This window comes from Meleagris gallopavo, chromosome 6 (genome assembly GCF_905368555.1).
Source record: "Meleagris gallopavo chromosome 6, MGAL_WU_HG_1.1, whole genome shotgun sequence".
NCBI lineage: Eukaryota > Metazoa > Chordata > Aves > Galliformes > Phasianidae > Meleagris > Meleagris gallopavo.
The window spans coordinates 644,215-662,607 of record NC_139409.1 but is presented as its reverse complement, the minus strand read 5'-3'; the positions used below and the strand labels follow the sequence as shown (position 1 = coordinate 662,607).

The window sequence follows — 18,393 nt, the reverse complement described above, 5'->3', positions numbered from 1 at the left end:
CCTGGGACTCGAGGGCAATCATATCCAGAAGCAGAATTTCTCTGAACACATCACCTACGCAGCCCAGATCCCTGCTTCTTCCCCAGATCTCAGCAGGAGGCCCATTGGGCACGGACAGCTGTATTGACTCTGAGTTTCAGTTTTCTGCTGGACCCCCTCTGGGGCTCCATTTGTATTCTCAGGGTGAAGAGGTGCTTCTTTCAGAACTTCTCTTCTGTGCAAGGAAGTAACCACGCCGTGCACCCAGAAGGGTGCTTGGGAACGACCAGCACAGAGCCCATAAAAACTCTCCATCAGCCCCTCAGCAGCTGAGCAAAGCTAAGATGGCAACTTTTGCCATCTGGCCTTGAAAATCCTAATTCTGGTCAGAGAATTCAGAAGAAAGAAAATTCAGGGCATTTAAGAGATTAATTCTACCACATTCATGGGAATTAGGCTTAAATCGCACTTCTGCAGTAGTGCACAGTTTGGAATCTCCCCATGATGTGTATCAGTGGAGGGGCAGCACCATTCCTGGGCTGACCACTGCTAACCCACAGGGCAAGGCCGGACCCCTGGAAGGCCAGCAGCCCAAAGGAGCTCCACCCACACTCATCCTGAGGGTTGGAGAAGCTGCTGGAACCAAAAGGAGTCTTTGAATGAGGGCAGCAGGAAGGGCAGCACACGTATGAGGATGACTGTGCATCCAGCTGGCTACAGGCAGAGCCCACAGCCAGGAGGCTGCTGGAGCATCAGGCCAAGAAGAGGAGGAGTGGTACAACACCAGCATCACCACAACAGACCCCTTCCAACCCTGGCTTCACCTGCACCCATTCCTCAGAAAAACACAGCAGATTTGTGCCTTCCGAGAGCGTTTTGCTGTTAGCAACCACACTTCAGCAGGCCGAGATAGGAGAATACCAGCCTCCTGATTTCCTTCCTTTGGGCAATTTCCCTATTAACCACTCAGCAAGATGGGGTGAGGCTGTCCAAGTCAGATTGCTACATTATGAGCTGTATGGTTTCCAAGCTGATAAAAAAGACCCATTAATAAACCTGCCTTAAGTTACAGCACGATATACGCTCTCCCAGAGCAGCGTCGCTGGCAGTACAAGAATAACTTTCCCCTAAGCCCAGGCAGGGATTACGGACACTAAAAGGTGGGGATTAATGGCCTTGGCTGGCCTTCAGAAAAGCCACATGGAAGATGAGTTCATAGATAATAACTGCGAGGGACTTTGAAGCGTCTCGCTGAGCAGCGACCCAGGAGCACTGAAATCAGAGCCCCAAAAAGGTCGCTGTGTTATCTGCAGAGCCATAAATACTCAGCTAAGGAAAATAAAGGCGCCTGCCCACCTCTGCACAGACTGAGCTTTAGCTCTCTTTTTCTTTTTCTTCCTTAACTCTTTTAAGAAAGAAACCACCCGGAGCCTTCGGCTGCTTCCCAGCCGTCCCCCAGAGGACGGGATCCCGGCGGCCGCACCAAACAAGGAGAGCCCCATTAATCACAGCAGGAACCATCCTGCCTCCCTTGGCAGGGAGCGGGCAAGGAGCGGGGCAGGGGAGGAGATCTCTGGCTGTTCCCAAAGCACTTTCTGCCTTGCATATTGCCTGCTAAGCCACAAACCAAACAGGCGAGGCAAGCAGCTGTTGCCGTCAGCTGCTTTCCTTTAATAGCGCATGCATCAGAAAGGAAAGCTCCCATCTCACTAAAAGTGAGCAGTACAAAATAATGGCTTTCGGACTTCTCCTGCAGCCCTTTCTGCCGGGAGCAGAGGGAGGCAGGCTCATTGCCCAGCCATTAGATCACCTCCTGCTCCCCAGCACCGCGAGCACACAGGAGCGGCACCGCAAAGCTCGTCTCCATCCCTGTCCCCACGTCTGCTGCCCGGGTCCCTCCTGCTCCACGTCCCACATCTGCTGCTCCCGTAACAGCCCTCGTGTGAACGTCAGGATCTCAACTCTCACTTTAAGACGATTTCTTCCAGTGCTGCTTGTGTGTAAAACAGTGCACTGCAAACAGAGGAACTACAACCGCAGATGTGACGGAGCTCACAATCACAGTGACAGCAGCGGCCGTTCAGAGACACACTGCAGGTTCGCCGTGGCTGCAGTGCCTCCATCCAGGCCCACGCCAACACCGACACACAACTCCCAGCAGCTCAGTTTACAGACCAGCTTTGCTCCTTTACCTACACAGAATAATTCTCCTTACATTACAGCAGTTACTTCACTTTTAATTAAATAAGCACCTCTCTTGACAATGCAATCATACAGTATAAGAACCTGCAGATCAAGACATAGAACCGGTAGCTTCAGAATAAAGAGCTGACTGCCAAACTCCTTTCATACAATCCTAGAATGGCCTGGGTTGCAAAGGCCCTCAGTGCTCATCCAGTTCCAACCCCCTGCAGGGTCACCAAGCACCAGACCAGGCTGCCCAGAGCCACATCCAGCCTGGTCCCGAATGCCTGCAGGGATGGGCATAACCCATCACAACATAACCCACGTTCTTAGGTTTTGCTTTTAGAATGGGTATTTATGCCTATGTGTGAGAAAGACAAAATCAGCAGCACTCCCAACACAGGGTGGAAGCACGCTGCTTGAGGAGCTGTACATGAGGAACTGAAGTCTTTGGCCATAAGAGCTCATGGAGGGATTTGCTAGAAGCCTGGGAAGTAAGTACTGCCTGTGTATGATCCAAGAGAAGGGGGCACTCCACTAACAAAGAGCTTCAAAGCAATGGTCAGTTTTGTTCCAGAATCATAAGCAAAGCAGGGGAAGGCCCAGCGAGCCGCCATAAAGCTCCCAGAAGGATGAGCACGAGGATTTCTTGGAGCCACTACTGAACCCACGGCACCCACAGCAGGCTCTGCACCTCCCAGGCCACAGGGGAAGAGAGAAAATACAGGGAGAGGAGTGCTCTGAAAGCCACCCAACTGCACACAGAGCCAGAGAACGGCCTGAGTTGGAAGGCACCTTTAAGGCCATCTGCTCCAACAGCCCTGCGATGAACACGGAGTCATTCGGTGCACAGGACACCTCTGAGACCCCCCACCCCACCACAATGCCCACCACCCCTCTGGGCATCCCATGCCAGGGCTCCCCTGCCCTCACTGCCCACAGCATGAGCTCTGCAAGGTGCAAGCCAAGCCTTGCTATCAAACACTGCTAGACTCAAAGCTAAGCAAGCACGCTCCTGTCTCCTTTCATAAGGACACTTAGCAGACTCTTGAATTATAAAATAGAACATTCTGAAAGCACTGTGTCATCATGGGCTGACGAACTGAACAGGGAGGAAAGCAGAAGGTTACAAACCAGGCCCTGCTGCTGCCCCACAGCGCTGCGCATCCCCCGGAGCAGGGCCACCCCAAGGCCGTTTTAATTCCCTCAAAGCAGAGCAGTGCTCCTGCTCTCACGTGATGATTATTCTTAGAGAAGATCCCAGGGATTTTTGTTTAGCTAAGTTCAGTCATGCAGTTGGCCACATGCCATAAGAGCATCACAGAAGTGCTCTGCTCCGCCACGGCAGCGGCATTAGCACAGCGAGAGACGTTAACAGCATTGGAAGTGGCAGGTTATGCAAGAAAGAACTGCAGATAAATAACTTCTTCCAGAAAGTTGGTCTGCTCGGAGTCTCGTGCTGCTTTTTCAACATGACAGCTCGTGGCTGGAGGTCAATCCAACTCAATTCTTTGGGCTCTTCGGACAGCCCAACCCCTGAGCTAGTCAGAGCCCAGATCTCACTCTTTGAGTCTTTGCACCACCTTGATTTGTTTTAATAACAAAAATCGTGCACAGATAAGAAAGCAACTGGCATTAGGTATGAGGGAATCACAGAATGGTTGGGTTGGAAGGGACCTCAAGGATCACGAAGCTCCAACCCCCCACCAATGCAGGGCCACCAACCTCCACATCTCACAGCAGCCCAGGCTGCCCAGGGCCCCATCCAACCTGGCCTTGAACACCTCCAGGGATGGACGGGGATCCACAGCCTCTCTGGGCAGCTGTTCCAGCACCTCCCCACTCTCACACCAAACAACTTCCCCCTGACAGCCAACTGAAATCTGCCCTCCCTCACCTTCCAACCATTCCCCTGTCCTGCTGTTCTCTCCCCTTTCCAAGAGCTGACTCCCCTCCTGTTTAAGGCTCCCTTGAGGTCCTGCAGGCTGCACTGAGGTCACCCCGCAGCTTCTCTTCTCCAGGCTGAACAAGCCCAGCTCCCTCAGCCTGTCTTCGGAGGGGAGGTGCTAAAGGAACTAAGTTACTAGAACAAGTGGATCTACATTCATGAAACAGCTCTCTAAAGTATGGATCACGTGTAAGCTTAAGTCTGGAAGGAACACAGTCATTGCTCCAATGTATGAGTTACTCTTTTATGAACCGTGCTCAAACGTCACAAGCAGAAGAACGCAGACTTGGTTCAGCTCTAACAGCCTGTGGTTATCTGGTTAAAGGTTCAGGTTATCTGGTTAAAGCTGATGGGTTGATGGGTGGACTAGATGATCTCATAGGTCTTTTCCAGCCTGAATGATTCTATCTATGAAAACGCCCTGTTAGCAGCACTTGCACCGCCCTCAGGCACAGGGCAGCACCAAAGGAGCTCCAGCACCAGGCCTTAACTTGCTTCTTGGACTTAAGGCACTTAAATGAGAGTAACTATTACTTTCTGCTCCAATCCTTTGGTTACCCAATGGAAGGGCAGCAGGAAAACAACACCCATTTCTGAAGCTCACGAATGCAGAAGACCAGCTTCCATCTCCTAGAGCACGAGCAGGAAGTCACTCAAGAAGGAAGGGAGTAGCTGCTGCAGTTTGGCTGTTATTGTATTTACATTTCCGTGCTCCTGATAGCAATACATCCAGCTATAGCAGAACAGCAAGGCACTGGTTAGGGAACAAAAGCAGAGTTTTTGTGAAAGATCAATAAAAACCTTCGGCTCTCCACGCAGTGTTATCAGGGCTGTCGGCTGCCTTAGAGAATGGTTGGCTTCCATATGGCAGGTGTGCAGCAGCCAATGCCACAGCACTGCGTGCTGACACGGGCAGCTTCCATTCAGAAAGACAAGGCACCAAATAGGTAACTGCTCGGTATGGTATGAACAACCCCCTTCCCCCGCCTTTTTTTCCCCTTTTTAAAATAGATTATAATACAGAGTTCTGCCCACATCTCTTCTCGGAAGCGAAACCACACGCTGCAGGTGATGTCACACCACTGCCTTCTTCCAAGGGCTTCTCTCTTACATCCAGGCTATGCCTCGATCTCAAGTCTGTTCTCAGTACTCCCCAAATAGAAGGAGAGCGCACAGTTCCCCCCGTCCTTTTGGGAAAAGGGGCAGACAAGGCTGCAGCCCCTCCAGCAGCAACCTGCCAACCCCCAGCAGGACCAGCAGTCCCACCTGACTGGCATAAAGGCAGAGGGTGCTCTTACCCAGGCAGACTTGTCTGTGGGCAGAGCTCTGTGCAGGATGGAGCAGGGCGTTGCACAGCAAGCAGCAGCTACTCACTCCTATGCAATGATGTCAGCAGCAGCCTCCACCTAGTTTGCTCTTCACCAATGAAACTGATCCTAAAGATGTGGTTTTGTGCATGTTTCCTTCCAGCAGTTACACAAAAAATGGAAGTTAATCCAGCAGGAAATGTTTTTAGAAGTACTTTCTCCACCTAAGCACGCTACAATAACCAAATGAAACTGAGTGCTACAAGAGCTCCAGTCAGTGATTGTGATTTAAGATAGCAGGGAATCGCAGAATCATAGAATGCTTGCAAAGGCCCACAGTGCTCATCCAGTTCCAACCCCCTGCTATGTGCAGGTCGCCAACCAGCAGCCCAGGCTGCCCAGAGCCACATCCAGCCTGGAAGATTAACACTGTGGAACCAGACTTGGTCAAAACGGTTGATCAAATAAGGAAGAACCAATTTCTTTCTGAGGTGAGCAGATTCTCGGCTTTGTTTCACAAAGAAGCCTGGATGCTCCTCACCCAGGCCATCCCCTGAGAAGCAGCCAGCAGCCAACCTGCCCCAGCACCTACGGCTTCCTGCCTGCCCCCAGCTGCTGCAGAGGATGCTGGAGAGGAAGCAGCCTTCATTCATTCAGGCACTCAGCAAGGTTGGACGAGGTGTTCCCGGATAAGTTACATCAGGAGGCATTTTTAGCCGCTGAATACAGCCTGTGGGAAACACCTGTTTGGTGTCTATGTCCTGAAACCACGGAATGCAGGTCGCAAGGTACAACCAGGGGTGCTCCTGGGACTCTGGAAGTCAGCTTGTATTGTGACTGCTGTTTTTGTGCAACTGAAAAAGAAAGGAGGAAAAGGAAAACAAACTCACCGCCTCAACTTACTTGGAGGTTAACACAACTGAGCAAAGGGCTGCAGCAGCTCTGCTATGAGGAAAGGTTGGGGGAACTGGGATGGTTTGGCTTGGAGAAGAGAAGGCTGCAGGGAGACCTCAGTGTGGCCTTCAGTGCTTGAAGGGAGCGGATAAAAAGGAGGGGGAACGGCTGTTTGTGAGGGTGGGTGGTGACAGGACAAGGGGAATGGTTGGAAAGTGAGCCAGGGGAGGTTTAGGTTGGATATGAGGAGGAAGTTTTTCATGCAGAGGGTGGTGAGGCGCTGGAACAGGTTGCCCAAGGAGGCTGTGGATGCCCCATCCCTGCAGGCATCCAAGGCCAGGCTGGATGTGGCTCTGGGCAGCCTGGGCTGCTGGTTGGTGACCTGCACACAGCAGGGGTTGGGACTGGATGAGCACTGAGGGCCTTTGCAACCCAGGCCATGCTGTGATTCTATGATTCCAAGATCAAGTTAAGACATCCAAGGAGTCCAGCAGATGTAAAACCACAGCGGCCAAAGCGAAATGAAGCAGAAAGGAGCAGTGCAGAAGAGGAGCGTGCAGGGAGGACAGCACAGCACTCTCCCACTCTGCAGTCAGCTGGGCTCAGCTCTTAGCACAGCAACTCCCTTGGGAGAAGGTGACACTCCACCTCCCGTGACCTCCTCAGCGCTATTGAGGCCAGAAGGAAAAGCACGCACAGCACCTGGGCACCTCCCTCCCACCCCCTCCATCCCACCCAGAGCGAGATAAGCCAGCTCCTTTGGCTTTCTTTCAAACAGCTTTTAGGGGATGACTTCAGACAGTCTGGCAGGCAGCCACAACACATGGCACAAACAACTGGTGCTGCTGCAGAGCCTGGTTTCAGTCATGAATGGGTACACAAGAGCATCGGCCTGACCAAAGAGATGGGACTTCACACCTCTCCTCCCATCAGTTACAGAGGAAAGTAATAAAGAAAGGTATTCCAGGAACTGTTTTATCCCACAGACACAACAAAATCTCAGGAGATACACAAGGCCGCTGTCACTTCAAGACAGTTTTAACAAGTCACAGGAGACTGTTGTTAATGTTTAGAGTTGTAACTGAGCTGCATTTTGACACCTCTGTGCTCTTTAGAGCCACGTACCATTGCAGTGGTCCAGCATCAGATATGGAGGTTGGAGGCCCTGCATGCGGGAGGGGTGTTGGAGGTTGATCATCCTTGAGTCCCTTCCAACCCAAGCCATTCCATGACTCTGTGATTCTGTGATTCACTACAATGGCAGACTGGCCTTTTCTGGACAGGTCTGTGCCTCTGTTTCATAGTTTTGGATTCCTTTTAATTTTAAGGTGAAGACAAGTATTAATTAGTGTAGTAAAAGGCTGACCCCACGCCCAGCACCTGGAGAAACACTCCTCAAACTGCAGTGCAGCAGCCATCTGGGTCCCTTGGGTCACACAATGCCAAGAATTTGCAGTTCCTTCACTAAAACACATTATGTGAACACCTGCCTCTCCAACACCCCCTGACTGCTGATCTCATGATAGACTCAGCAGAATCGATAGCTCCACGTGTGTCAGACATGCCTTCTGCAGAAGTCAAGGAACTCTCCGTGCAGCACCTTCCAAAGAAAGGAGGCTGTCCCAGAGCCCACGTCCCCCACCTGCCGTAGCCAGGCTCTGCCAAGCTTGGCTGGTGAGCTTCTGTGGGAGATCGTGAGATCCCAGAGCTGCCGTACATGGCAGATGTACGGCCCAGAAGAGAGGAGATCTCAAGTGAGTACACACAGCTGCACCAAACCTTCGCTTCTAATCACAGATTTAATGCTGGATCATTAAAACAAAAGCAGTTCATACCTCAAAAGCAGGTGATCCCTTCAGCAGGTCCTTCAATCTTCAGAAAATGCCTATCTGCAAAACACAATACATGCATAATTAAGAAGAAGCCCAGCAATTGCCAAGTATTTGTGCATCAGCTTATTAGGAATGTCTAGAACAGCATCCGCGTTGCACAGAATGAACTCACACCCGAGGAGCCTTGCTGCAGTCCTACAGAAGGCTCTCTTTGAGGTTTCCTTTCCAGCAGGAGGACTGTCCAGCCATTCACACCAACACTCACAATAAAAACTGGGAGCAACTTCTCTCTCATTCAGACTTCAATCGCTTTTTCCAAATGCGCCATTCAACCCCAAGTGGCCGTTAGGACATTCCTCCACTGAGCAGCACTGCAGGTGCTCATCTCATGGCTGAAGTGCCACGTTTCCTGCGCACACTGCAGCTCCCATGAAGCCACTTCCATCCCCTCCCCAACTGCGTGCTGCCTCCCAGACGTGCCTATGAGATAAACCACACTTTGTGCTCCTTTGGTGTGAAGCAAGTCAACCTACACAAAAAGTAGATACCAAAACAGCAGTGCCCTGCACACAACTCTCTGCGGAAAAGAGTACAACTCAAGCTGCAAAGGAAGAGCCAGTTGAGTATTTCAGTGCGTATGGAGGGACACCCAGCTTGTTCTTCACCGCAGTAAGCACCAAGTCAGCCTCATCAAAGCAGCGCCTCAGTATCTGCTTGTGAATGCAAAGTTAGGCAGATTTACCTGTGCTGGTTCCTCTCCCAACAGATTCACTCTTCATGTTCCATGGAAAAGAGTCCCACGCAAACAGCACCAGGCTGGACTAAAGGAAGGGCGCTCCAATGAGGAAAACCTGAGGGCCCTGTTCCCTTCCCAAGGGCTGGAAGAGCTGCTCAGCTCATCAGGGAGCGGAGAAATACGTCATGTATGACTCAGGGACACATATGATGGAAGAGCTCCTGTCTGCACAGTAACATGAATGTTCCTCCTCCATCAGATGCTGCAAACATACCCCAAACCCACACGGTCCTTTCCCACATCACCACCTGCAGCCTCAATGCCCCAGGGACTCCGTCTGTGTGCTGAGAACATCTACATTAAGGGGAAAAAGCAAATGGACACTTTCTGTGGCAGAGCACTGAAGAAATCATAGAGTCACTAAGGCTGGAAAAGACCCCTGAGATCCCTAAGCCCGACCTCAGCCCAGCTCCACCATCCCACGTCCCCCAGTGCCACCCCCCACAGTTCCTGAACACCCCCAGGGACAGCAGCCCCCCAGCCCCTGGCAGCTGTGCCAGCACCTGAGCACTCTTTCAGGGAAGAAATCTGCCCTGCTGAATGAGAAGTGTTAGCTCTGTTTTTAGTGCCACCCCAACCACACCGTCTGACACCAGGGAAGCAAGAGCTGCTGCAGCCTGCCCTGGGCAAGGCTCATCTTCCTGCACCAAACCTGCAGCTTCTACAAACTGCAAAGAAGAGCATTCATGCACTACCGAGTCCTAGGAACTATCCAAAGCTGTAAACACTGCTTTCTTCCTTACCCACGGGGCGTTGCTGACTGGCAAGCAGAAATGCTTCATCTCCCTTACACCAAACAGGGCTGTGCTGGGGCAGAAGCACAGTGCTGTAAGTGGGGAAGCACCACGACCACACAGCCAGCAAGTGCTGAACTGCCTGTTGCCCTGTCAGTCACAGCTACCTCACCATTCAACAAACATCGGGGGGAATTTTCTACCACCTGACACAGCTGTTCATACATTGCAGCCTTCACTCCAAGTTTGCAGCTTTATTCCTCCCCGCTGTTGTTTTTATGTAAGCGACACTGGAAAGCAGCAGAGCGCAGGAGGAGCTGCCTGCACCTCATTTACATCCCACAGCACACCCACTCCTCATTTTCACCTCACCTGTGCTATCAGAAAACAGGTAGTGCCCGGTTTGCACGCTGTCCCATCATGCTGCCCCTGTAATAGGCAGTTTCACATCCTGCACCAGTAGTTCTGGTTCCTCAGCCCTTCTGGCACACCAGCTCCACATGCTTCTATTACTGAGCATCTCAAAGCCTTCCAGCTCCATCCAGGCCCTGCACAGCAGCTCTCCCACCAGCAGTGCTGCCTCCACCCCACCTGCTCCTCCTTCTCAATGGGTCACCACACCATCACCTGAACACAGCAGTCATTCTTAGAGTCCCAAAAGCGTTCAAAGTAAACATGAACAAATTGAGTCGTTTTTTTCCCCTCCTTTCTACACTGTACTGAAGGTTGGATATTAGGGAAAATCCCTCCTCCAAAGAGCAGCTGGGCACTGGCACAGCTGCCCAGGGAGCAGCAGTCACAGAATCATGGCATGGTCTGGGTTAGAAGGGACCTCAAGGATGATGAAGCTCCAACCCCCACCAATGCAGGGCCACCAACCTCCCCATCTCACAGCAGCCCAGGCTGCCCAGGGCCCCATCCAACCTGGCCTTGAACACCTCCAGGGATGGACGGGGATCCACAGCCTCTCTGGGCAGCTGTTCCAGCACCTCAGTTGGGGTCACCAACCCAAGGGTGTTCAGAACAGTGAGGATGTGGCATCTGGGGACACCGTCCTGACATCCACCACTCCCTACATCCACCTCCCAAAACTCACAGTCATGCAGTCTCCAACTCCAATGATTTTGTGGTTTACATACAAACAGCATTTGCCACAATCTGAACATACACTGCTGTGCTGCCCAAGGGAGGCAGAACAATCTTCCACTTACACTCAGGATTACCACTTACCCACCAAAATGGAATGTGCTTCAGTGCAATTAAACTTATAACAAAGAGTGTGCCATTCTTCTTCAGATGCCCTCCAGGCTCCCTCATTTCTCTAGATAAGCAACACTCCATTTCCAGAAGATTCCATTTCCTGGGATGAGAAAGCCACACACTGGGTTTCCTGACACCTCTCACCCCTCTTGCTGCACTTCCAGCTCTCCAGGCAGGCAGGCAGCCTCCTGCCAACAGCCCCCCATCTCCAGTACACCACTATGTGGGAGTGCTTGACAGGACAAGCCGTGAGGGATGGCACATCATGGCTGGAGGGCTGCGTGCCCAGCAGCATCACAGCACATAACAGTCAGGGTTCAGCACGGCCCTGTAAGCTCCATGGGCACCACATGGGCAGCACACCCAAAGACACCCCAGACTTCCATCCCAGTGCTGTTCTGGAGGAAAAACACAAGCAGGAACTTCAGTACAGCTTGAGGCGAGGAAATCCCCCTCCCACTCCTCGGACAGTGCTTTGCAATGAAGCACAAAGCCATTTCACACCTTTGCTAACAGCTCATTTCCTACATTTGCTTCTGACATTGCTATGCAAAGCAGTGTCAAAACATGACACCATCCCCTCTCCCACGCACACTGCCCAGATGAGGCACACTGCCCATGCCAGCCTGCAGCAAGCAGCAGTGGGAGTTTCCCCACGGTCAACCTCCTCCTTGGTGGACTTGTTTTCCCCATGGGAACCTCTGCCATGGAGTCAATCAGCATCAAATTCCCATTCCCCTGTGTGAGCTGACTGTGCTCCAAAGACTGGGGACCAGGTGTCAGAGCAGAGCGCCTACCAAGAATGACAGGAAGAATTCAGAACCAAGCAGGTTAAAAGTCTGCACTACAACAACAGCATCACAGAATGGCTGGGTTGGAAGGGACCCCAAGGATCACGAAGCTCCAACCCCCACCAACGCAGGGCCACCAACCTCCCCATCTCACAGCAGCCCAGGCTGCCCAGGGCCCCATCCAACCTGGCCTTGAACACCTCCAGGGATGGACGGGGATCCACAGCCTCTCTGGGCAGCTGTTCCAGCACCTCCCCACTCTCACACCAAACAACTTCCCCCTCACATCCAACTGAAATCTGCCCTCCCTCACCTTCCAACCATTCCCCTGTCCTGCTGTTATCTCCCCTTTCCAAGAGCTGACTCCCCTCCTGTTTAAGGCTCCCTTGAGGTCCTGCAGGCTGCACTGAGGTCACCCCGCAGCTTCTCTTCTCCAGGCTGAAGACAAGATGGAGCTCCACTAAACTCCATCTTCTGGGGAAACATTTATGCACGTGGAGTCAGATTTTTCCCATTGGAGTCACACAGCATTACTCCTTGTAAAAAGAGATCACGCTTCCCCCAGTGGAGACAGAACACAGAAAAACAAAGATGTGCAGCCGCAGAGCACACAGACACTCTTTGGCAATGTCTGCATTTATTCCTTATCAGAGGGGACAGGCTTTAACAAACAGTGCTCTGTGGGAATGGAGGCTGACAGTCACACAGTGAGGCTCATGCGGTCAGGCAGCCCAGCAGCAGCTGCACGTCGCCTCCTTCACAGCACTGGGATGTTCGTGTGTCCAGAGCAGTGTGACCAAGGAAACAACACACAGGGATTGCAGGATGGAGCAGCAACTCACGGCCTTCAGAGCAGCAGTGGAGGTGCAGGCAGAGCCCAGCACTGCTGTGTGGTGGGATGGGCAATGGGCACAGCGGGAGGATGGCAGCACCCTGCAGAGCCCAGCTGAACGGCTCCAGCAGATCTTTATGATTTCCCTCCATAGGACACAAAGGCAGCTCCTTTCTGCTGAAAGCTCAATCAAAACAGAACACGACTGCAGCAAAACCAACGTCTCCCACTTCACACTGAGGAATTCTGCCTCTATAATTAGTGACCACGGCTGCATTCCCAGCGGCTCCCACAGCCTCTACGTGGCTGAGTGCTAAAAAGGTTAAAAGCAGTTTTAGCATGCAGTCAGTAAATTTAAGAAGAAGAGTAATTAAGAAGAGCACTTCCTTCCGTGAACACTGATGCATAAATGTCTTCTGCATGTCAATTTAATGCTCTTCCGAAACGTTTGTTTTCTGGGCTCAGCCTGGCTACGAGCAGTGCAGCACTACAGGTGCTCACAATTCCCCCGGTTGCTGTATCTGAGCAGCACAGCCACTCCTCCCACATGCTGTGTCAGTGCGTGAGCCCACGCTCAGTGCTGCCCAACAGCCTTCATCTTTTGGGTAACATCTGTCACGTCTGAGATGTTACAGACTCAGTAAGGATCCTGCTGTACATGGATTGGAATACGGAGCTGTAACGCAAGAGTGGAGCTGTGAACTACAAGAACAGCAACACATTTCAGTTAAACTGCACAAGGCTGAAGCTCAACCGATGGCCTTTCCCCTCCCATACATCCAGCCCACTAGCTTTATGGTTTTGTTGCCTTGTTTTTAATGTAAATACATTAACTGTACTATCTATTATATGTGGCCCAAGACAATTCCTCCTTGCTCCATGCAGCCCAGGCGAGCCACAAGGTTGGACTCCCATGGCTCTGAACACCGATGGGGAGGTGCCAGAGGCACATCACCCAACACACAAACACACAGCACTCCTCTCATCCCATCCCTTTACAGCAGCACCAATTTTAGCAGCACTGCTGTTTTCCCACACCCCAATCTGGCACGTCCTGCAATGGCTCCTGAGCCACCGGGGTCACTTTCCTTTCCATCTCCCCAGATGACAAACTCACTGTGCACATCAAAGAGCTGATGCTATCTACAGACATCAAAAAACAGAACTTCAGCATATAGGGAATACAGCCAGCTGCTGCCACACCCCAAGTGGGGAACTCCATAATCTCATTTGGACGTGAAAGGCCGTCTTTCCGTGACCCGAGGAAAGGAAATTCATTTTGCAGAAAGCTGCAGATGCCAACAGCAATTTGACAAAATTAACCAGACTGAAAAATGCTGCCTGCTGTGTCAGACAACGGGCAAAGAGGAAAAAGCTCACATCTCCTGTTTTCCAGGACCTCGCCGAGCAGCTCAGCATGAGCAAGTTACCAGCATGGCAGCCTGAGAGCCGAGCTACAACCTCCAGCAACCTGCAGCTCAGCAGGACGAGGGGAAATGGTTGGAAGTTGAGGGAGGGCAGATTTCAGTTGGCTGTCAGGGGGAAGTTGTTTGGTGTGAGAGTGGGGAGGTGCTGGAACAGCTGCCCAGAGAGGCTGTGGATCCCCGTCCATCCCTGGAGGTGTTCAAGGCCAGGTTGGATGGGGCCCTGGGCAGCCTGGGCTGCTGTGAGATGTGGAGGTTGGTGGCCCTGTGTTGGTGGGGGGTTGGAGCTTTGTGATCCTTGAGGTCCCTTCCAACCCAACCATTATTCCATGACTCTATGAGCTTTCAGAGCACTGGCTGCTTGAAAGCTCTGAGCACAGGACTGGATTCAGTGCCGTGACACAGCAGCAGCACCCAGGACACCAGAGCTGCTGAAACAGCCCACCATGGGGTCTGGTTACAGACACGAGAGCCTCAGCAGGGGGCCACATCCCGCTGGTGCTGCACGAGGAGCCCCAGACGTCACCTCCCTGCTGTGGGACGGCCTGGCTGTGTGGGCATGGTGTGCTCCATGGGCACCCAGCTGCCAGCAGCCCCTCTGGGAAGAAGCTCTCGGTCTCTGAGCCCAGCACTCACATTTAAGACTTCCGGCTGAAAATCAGAGTAAGTAAGAGGAGATTGATCCCGTAAGGTGTAAGCAGAAAGTGATAGCCACACCTGGTGAAAGGGAAGAAGAGGAGACGGAGGTCACAGCGCTGTAGGCAGATAAGTTCAGGTCGTTAACATTTAGCCATTTGCTATAGGATTGCATATCACCTTTCTGAGGCACAAAGGAGACCGTTTCACCCCTTCTCTCAGCAGCCAGCCCGGCCCACAGCACTCCTATCTGGCCAGCATGGGCTGCTTCCAGCATGCTACCAGTATCCAGACAAAAACCAGACCACAGGGCTTGGCTGGCTGGTTTCTCAAGGGGGGAAGAGGGGACAAAACAGAGGAGATGCTACGCTTTCCTTAAGGTGTAATTAAAAAGACTAATTGTGCACTCTTTGCAATGCCTCTTCCTTACCATCAATCTGCCACTGCCACCTCCACCCAAAGTAAAACATTCGTTTGGAATAGGGACAGTGCTTGGAGGGCTTTCCCATAGGAATCTCAACATTCTGTTGTGATGGGAGGGAAGCTCTCCCATCTCCCGAGCAGCAACTCCTGCCACTGCAGCCAATTCCTGTTTCCTCTTTCCCCAAACCGTCCTCAGCATTTCACCGACAGAAATAAAACATCGGAATGAGTTTGAAGTGAAACTTTCTGGCTCCCCGTCCACAGATGCTGTGCTTCCAAGCAGAGCAGAGCCAGCACACAGCTCACAGCACATCCAGGGGCAGCAGATAACCGCTTGGTTCTGGTGAGACTGAAAGAAAAACACAGCGACTGCTACGAGTGGGAGAACAAGCTGCTGCAGCTTCAGGCACCGCACATCTCCTTTTCAGTCAGTGGAATCCCAGCTGAACCCATTTTGTTTCTGGCACACTGCTGAACCCCATTCACTGAGCGAGATGCATACAGCTGTCACTCACACCCAAACCCAAGGGAACAGCTCAGGTTGGCTCTCGCTGCTGTACGTTTTCTCAATCGGTTGCACATTTTAAAGCAATGCTATCCTTTCAAAGATGGAAATATGTAGGAAGCATGTTACAATTTGTCACCATTTACGGCAGCAGCTTGCACTGCTAAGTGAGACCTCATCGTTCCCAGGTTTACTGAAGTCCAGCACCTGCCAGCCACGCAGAAGCACCTCTGATAATGCACACAGGAATGCCGTGGAGGAAGGAGAGGGTCCTTCTGCAATGCTCTCATTTTGAAAAGCTTCAGAACTTCGTCTGCAGCAGCACAAATACAGTAATGCCCAGCAGGACCAGCACCTCAGGGCAGGGGTTGGAACTGGATCACTGTTGGACCCACGGTTCTGTGGTCTGATCTGTGGATGGCCTTGTGTGGAGCTGAGCTGATGTGATGGTGCTCGTAGGTCACAGAATCACAGAGTCATAGAATGGCTGGGTTGGAAGGGACCTCAAGGATCACAAAGCTCCAACCCCCCACCAATGCAGGGCCACCAACCTCCACATCTCACAGCAGCCCAGGCTGCCCAGGGCCCCATCCAACCTGGCCTTGAACACCTCCAGGGATGGACGGGGATCCACAGCCTCTCTGGGCAGCTGTTCCAGCACCTCCCCACTCTCTCTGTAAAGAATTTCTCCCTGATGTCCAACCTAAATTTGCCCTCCCTCACCTTCCAACCATTCCCCTGTCCTGCTGTTCTCTCCCCTTTCCAAGAGCTGACTCCCCTCCTGTTTAAGGCTCCCTTTAGGTCCTGCAGCTGCACTGAGGTCACCCCGCAGCTTCTCTTCTCCAGGCTGAACAAGCCCAGCTCCCTCAGCCTGTCTTCATAGGGGAGCTGCTGCAGCCCCCTGCTCATCTTTGTGGCTCCTCTGGACCCTCTCCAACAAGAACAGGACCCTCTCCTCTGGTCCCTTCCAACTCAGGCCATTGTGGTTCCAGCACCTTTAAGACCTGCTCCAACCTGAGCCATGCTGTGACTGTAGGGATGTCTGGGAAGGATCGTGCTGGGGCCGACTCCGGGTATCACCACACAGCAGTCACTGAATGCTTTTGTGGGGTAAGGCTGTGACAGAGCCCTGAGAGCAGCAGATCAATCACCCCACCTGCTTAGGAGATGGCCTCGTTGGCACAGAGCTTCTGTCTCAACAGAGTAAGAAAATACAGCTGGGTGATTTCATACATCAGGGCTACTGATCCACTGTACTGGGCTTTAAAACCAAGTCAGAGAACACTACTATTTATACATAGAAAAAAACGCTTAAAAAAAAAAAAAGTATATTAATAAGCCTGGAAAACAGATGCATGAAAGTCACAGAAAGCAGTCCTTGCCTAACCTACCTCTTAAAGATGGAAGTGGCCAAACAAAGCCACGCAGCTGGCAGCCCTACCTGCCCTGCACAGCCACGGCCCCCAGGAGCGGCCGGCGCTGCTCCGCGCTCAGCCGACTCAGCACACTTTTGTTTCAGCACATAGCTGGAGCATTGCACAGCGACCGCCTGGTCACCGCGATGAGATCATTCCCAGCAGCAGACTTGATCAAAAAGCTGTTTGTTACACGCCGCTGTGCTTCTGGAAGTCAGCTAGCGTCAGTAGCGGGTCGGTAGGAAAGACGTTTCGTGGGAAGGTTCGCTTGGTCAGTCAGAGAATATTGTTCTAATAGAAAATAGCTCTTATTCCCATCTCTTCAGATTTTAGAACGCACATAAACACTTTTACAATTTTTAGGCAAATTATTGGTTTAAAAGAGGATGACTTCTGACTCCGAGAATCAGAGGAGCTTCGGGGTTTCACAGAATCACAGAACTGCCTGGGTTGCAGAGGAGCACAGTGCTCATCCAGTTCCAACCCCCTGCTGTGTGCAGGTCACCAACCAGCAGCCCAGGCTGCCCAGAGCCACATCCAGCCTGGCCTTGGATGCCTGCAGGGATGGGGCATCCACAGCCTCCTTGGGCAACCAATCCTAAAGACAAAAGCCAGAACCCATGGCTGATCTTAGCGGTCTTTTCCCACCTGGATGAGTCTTTGATTCTATGACTGGCAGCACCTGAGCACATCGGTTTTTGAACCTCCTTCCAGCTCTCCGCTGTCCTGTTACTGCACTCACACAAGACCTCTCATCTCAGCCATGAAAAGCCAAAGAAAAATGGATGCAGAATTAAAATTAGCTACTGCATAGAGCGCAACTAAATCAAACCAAGGTGCAGCAGCACTTACTAACAGCTGGATCACAGCAATGAAGAACAAAGATGAAAACCTAGAAGACACACAGCAGTTAGGAATCAGAAGAACCCTGGCTTGCACCCCACGGACCAATCGACTGCACAGCTCTCGGGGCACAGCCTGACTGCCCCCAGCCCATCAGAAAGAAGCACAGATGCTTCAGGAAGTTTTGCCCCATGGCTGCTTTGTCTCTCCTCTCACCCAAACATCTGCTGCTGCAGCTCACCCACACGGCGGCCTTTCAGCCTCAGCCAGAAGGAATGAATGAGTCACTTCATTAACCTCCAGCTTACACAAAAGAGATGTGGAGGCAGAAGGCCTTCCGTCAGAGCAGCCCAGCGAGCATCTCTAACAACTTTAAAAAGAATTATGCTAACAGAAGTAAAAACTAGCTGAGAGAGACCGACCCACCAGCAGTCACCAGGTTAGAAATACAGGAACTGAGCCCCTTCTGTGAAATCAAGCATCCCCTCAATACTCATCTCCCTCTCAGTATTATGTTTAAATGCAATATGCAGAGCTTTCATCCCAAACTCGTGGCTCCTGGACTTTGAAAGACTGAAGGAGAAGCTCTC

General features: G+C 51.9%; 1 protein-coding gene across 7 annotated transcripts in view; it reads right to left on the bottom strand.

Moving 5' to 3' along the window:
• Positions 1-18,393, bottom strand: part of MAP4 (microtubule associated protein 4) — a 119,807-nt gene that overhangs the window by 89,847 nt on the left and 11,567 nt on the right. For all 7 annotated transcript variants that reach the window (XM_085226806.1, XM_085226810.1, XM_085226804.1 and 4 more), the window contains exon 2: positions 8,148-8,201. The gene's annotated coding sequence lies outside the window, so the exon portion shown is untranslated. The remainder of the gene's footprint in view (positions 1-8,147; positions 8,202-18,393) is intronic.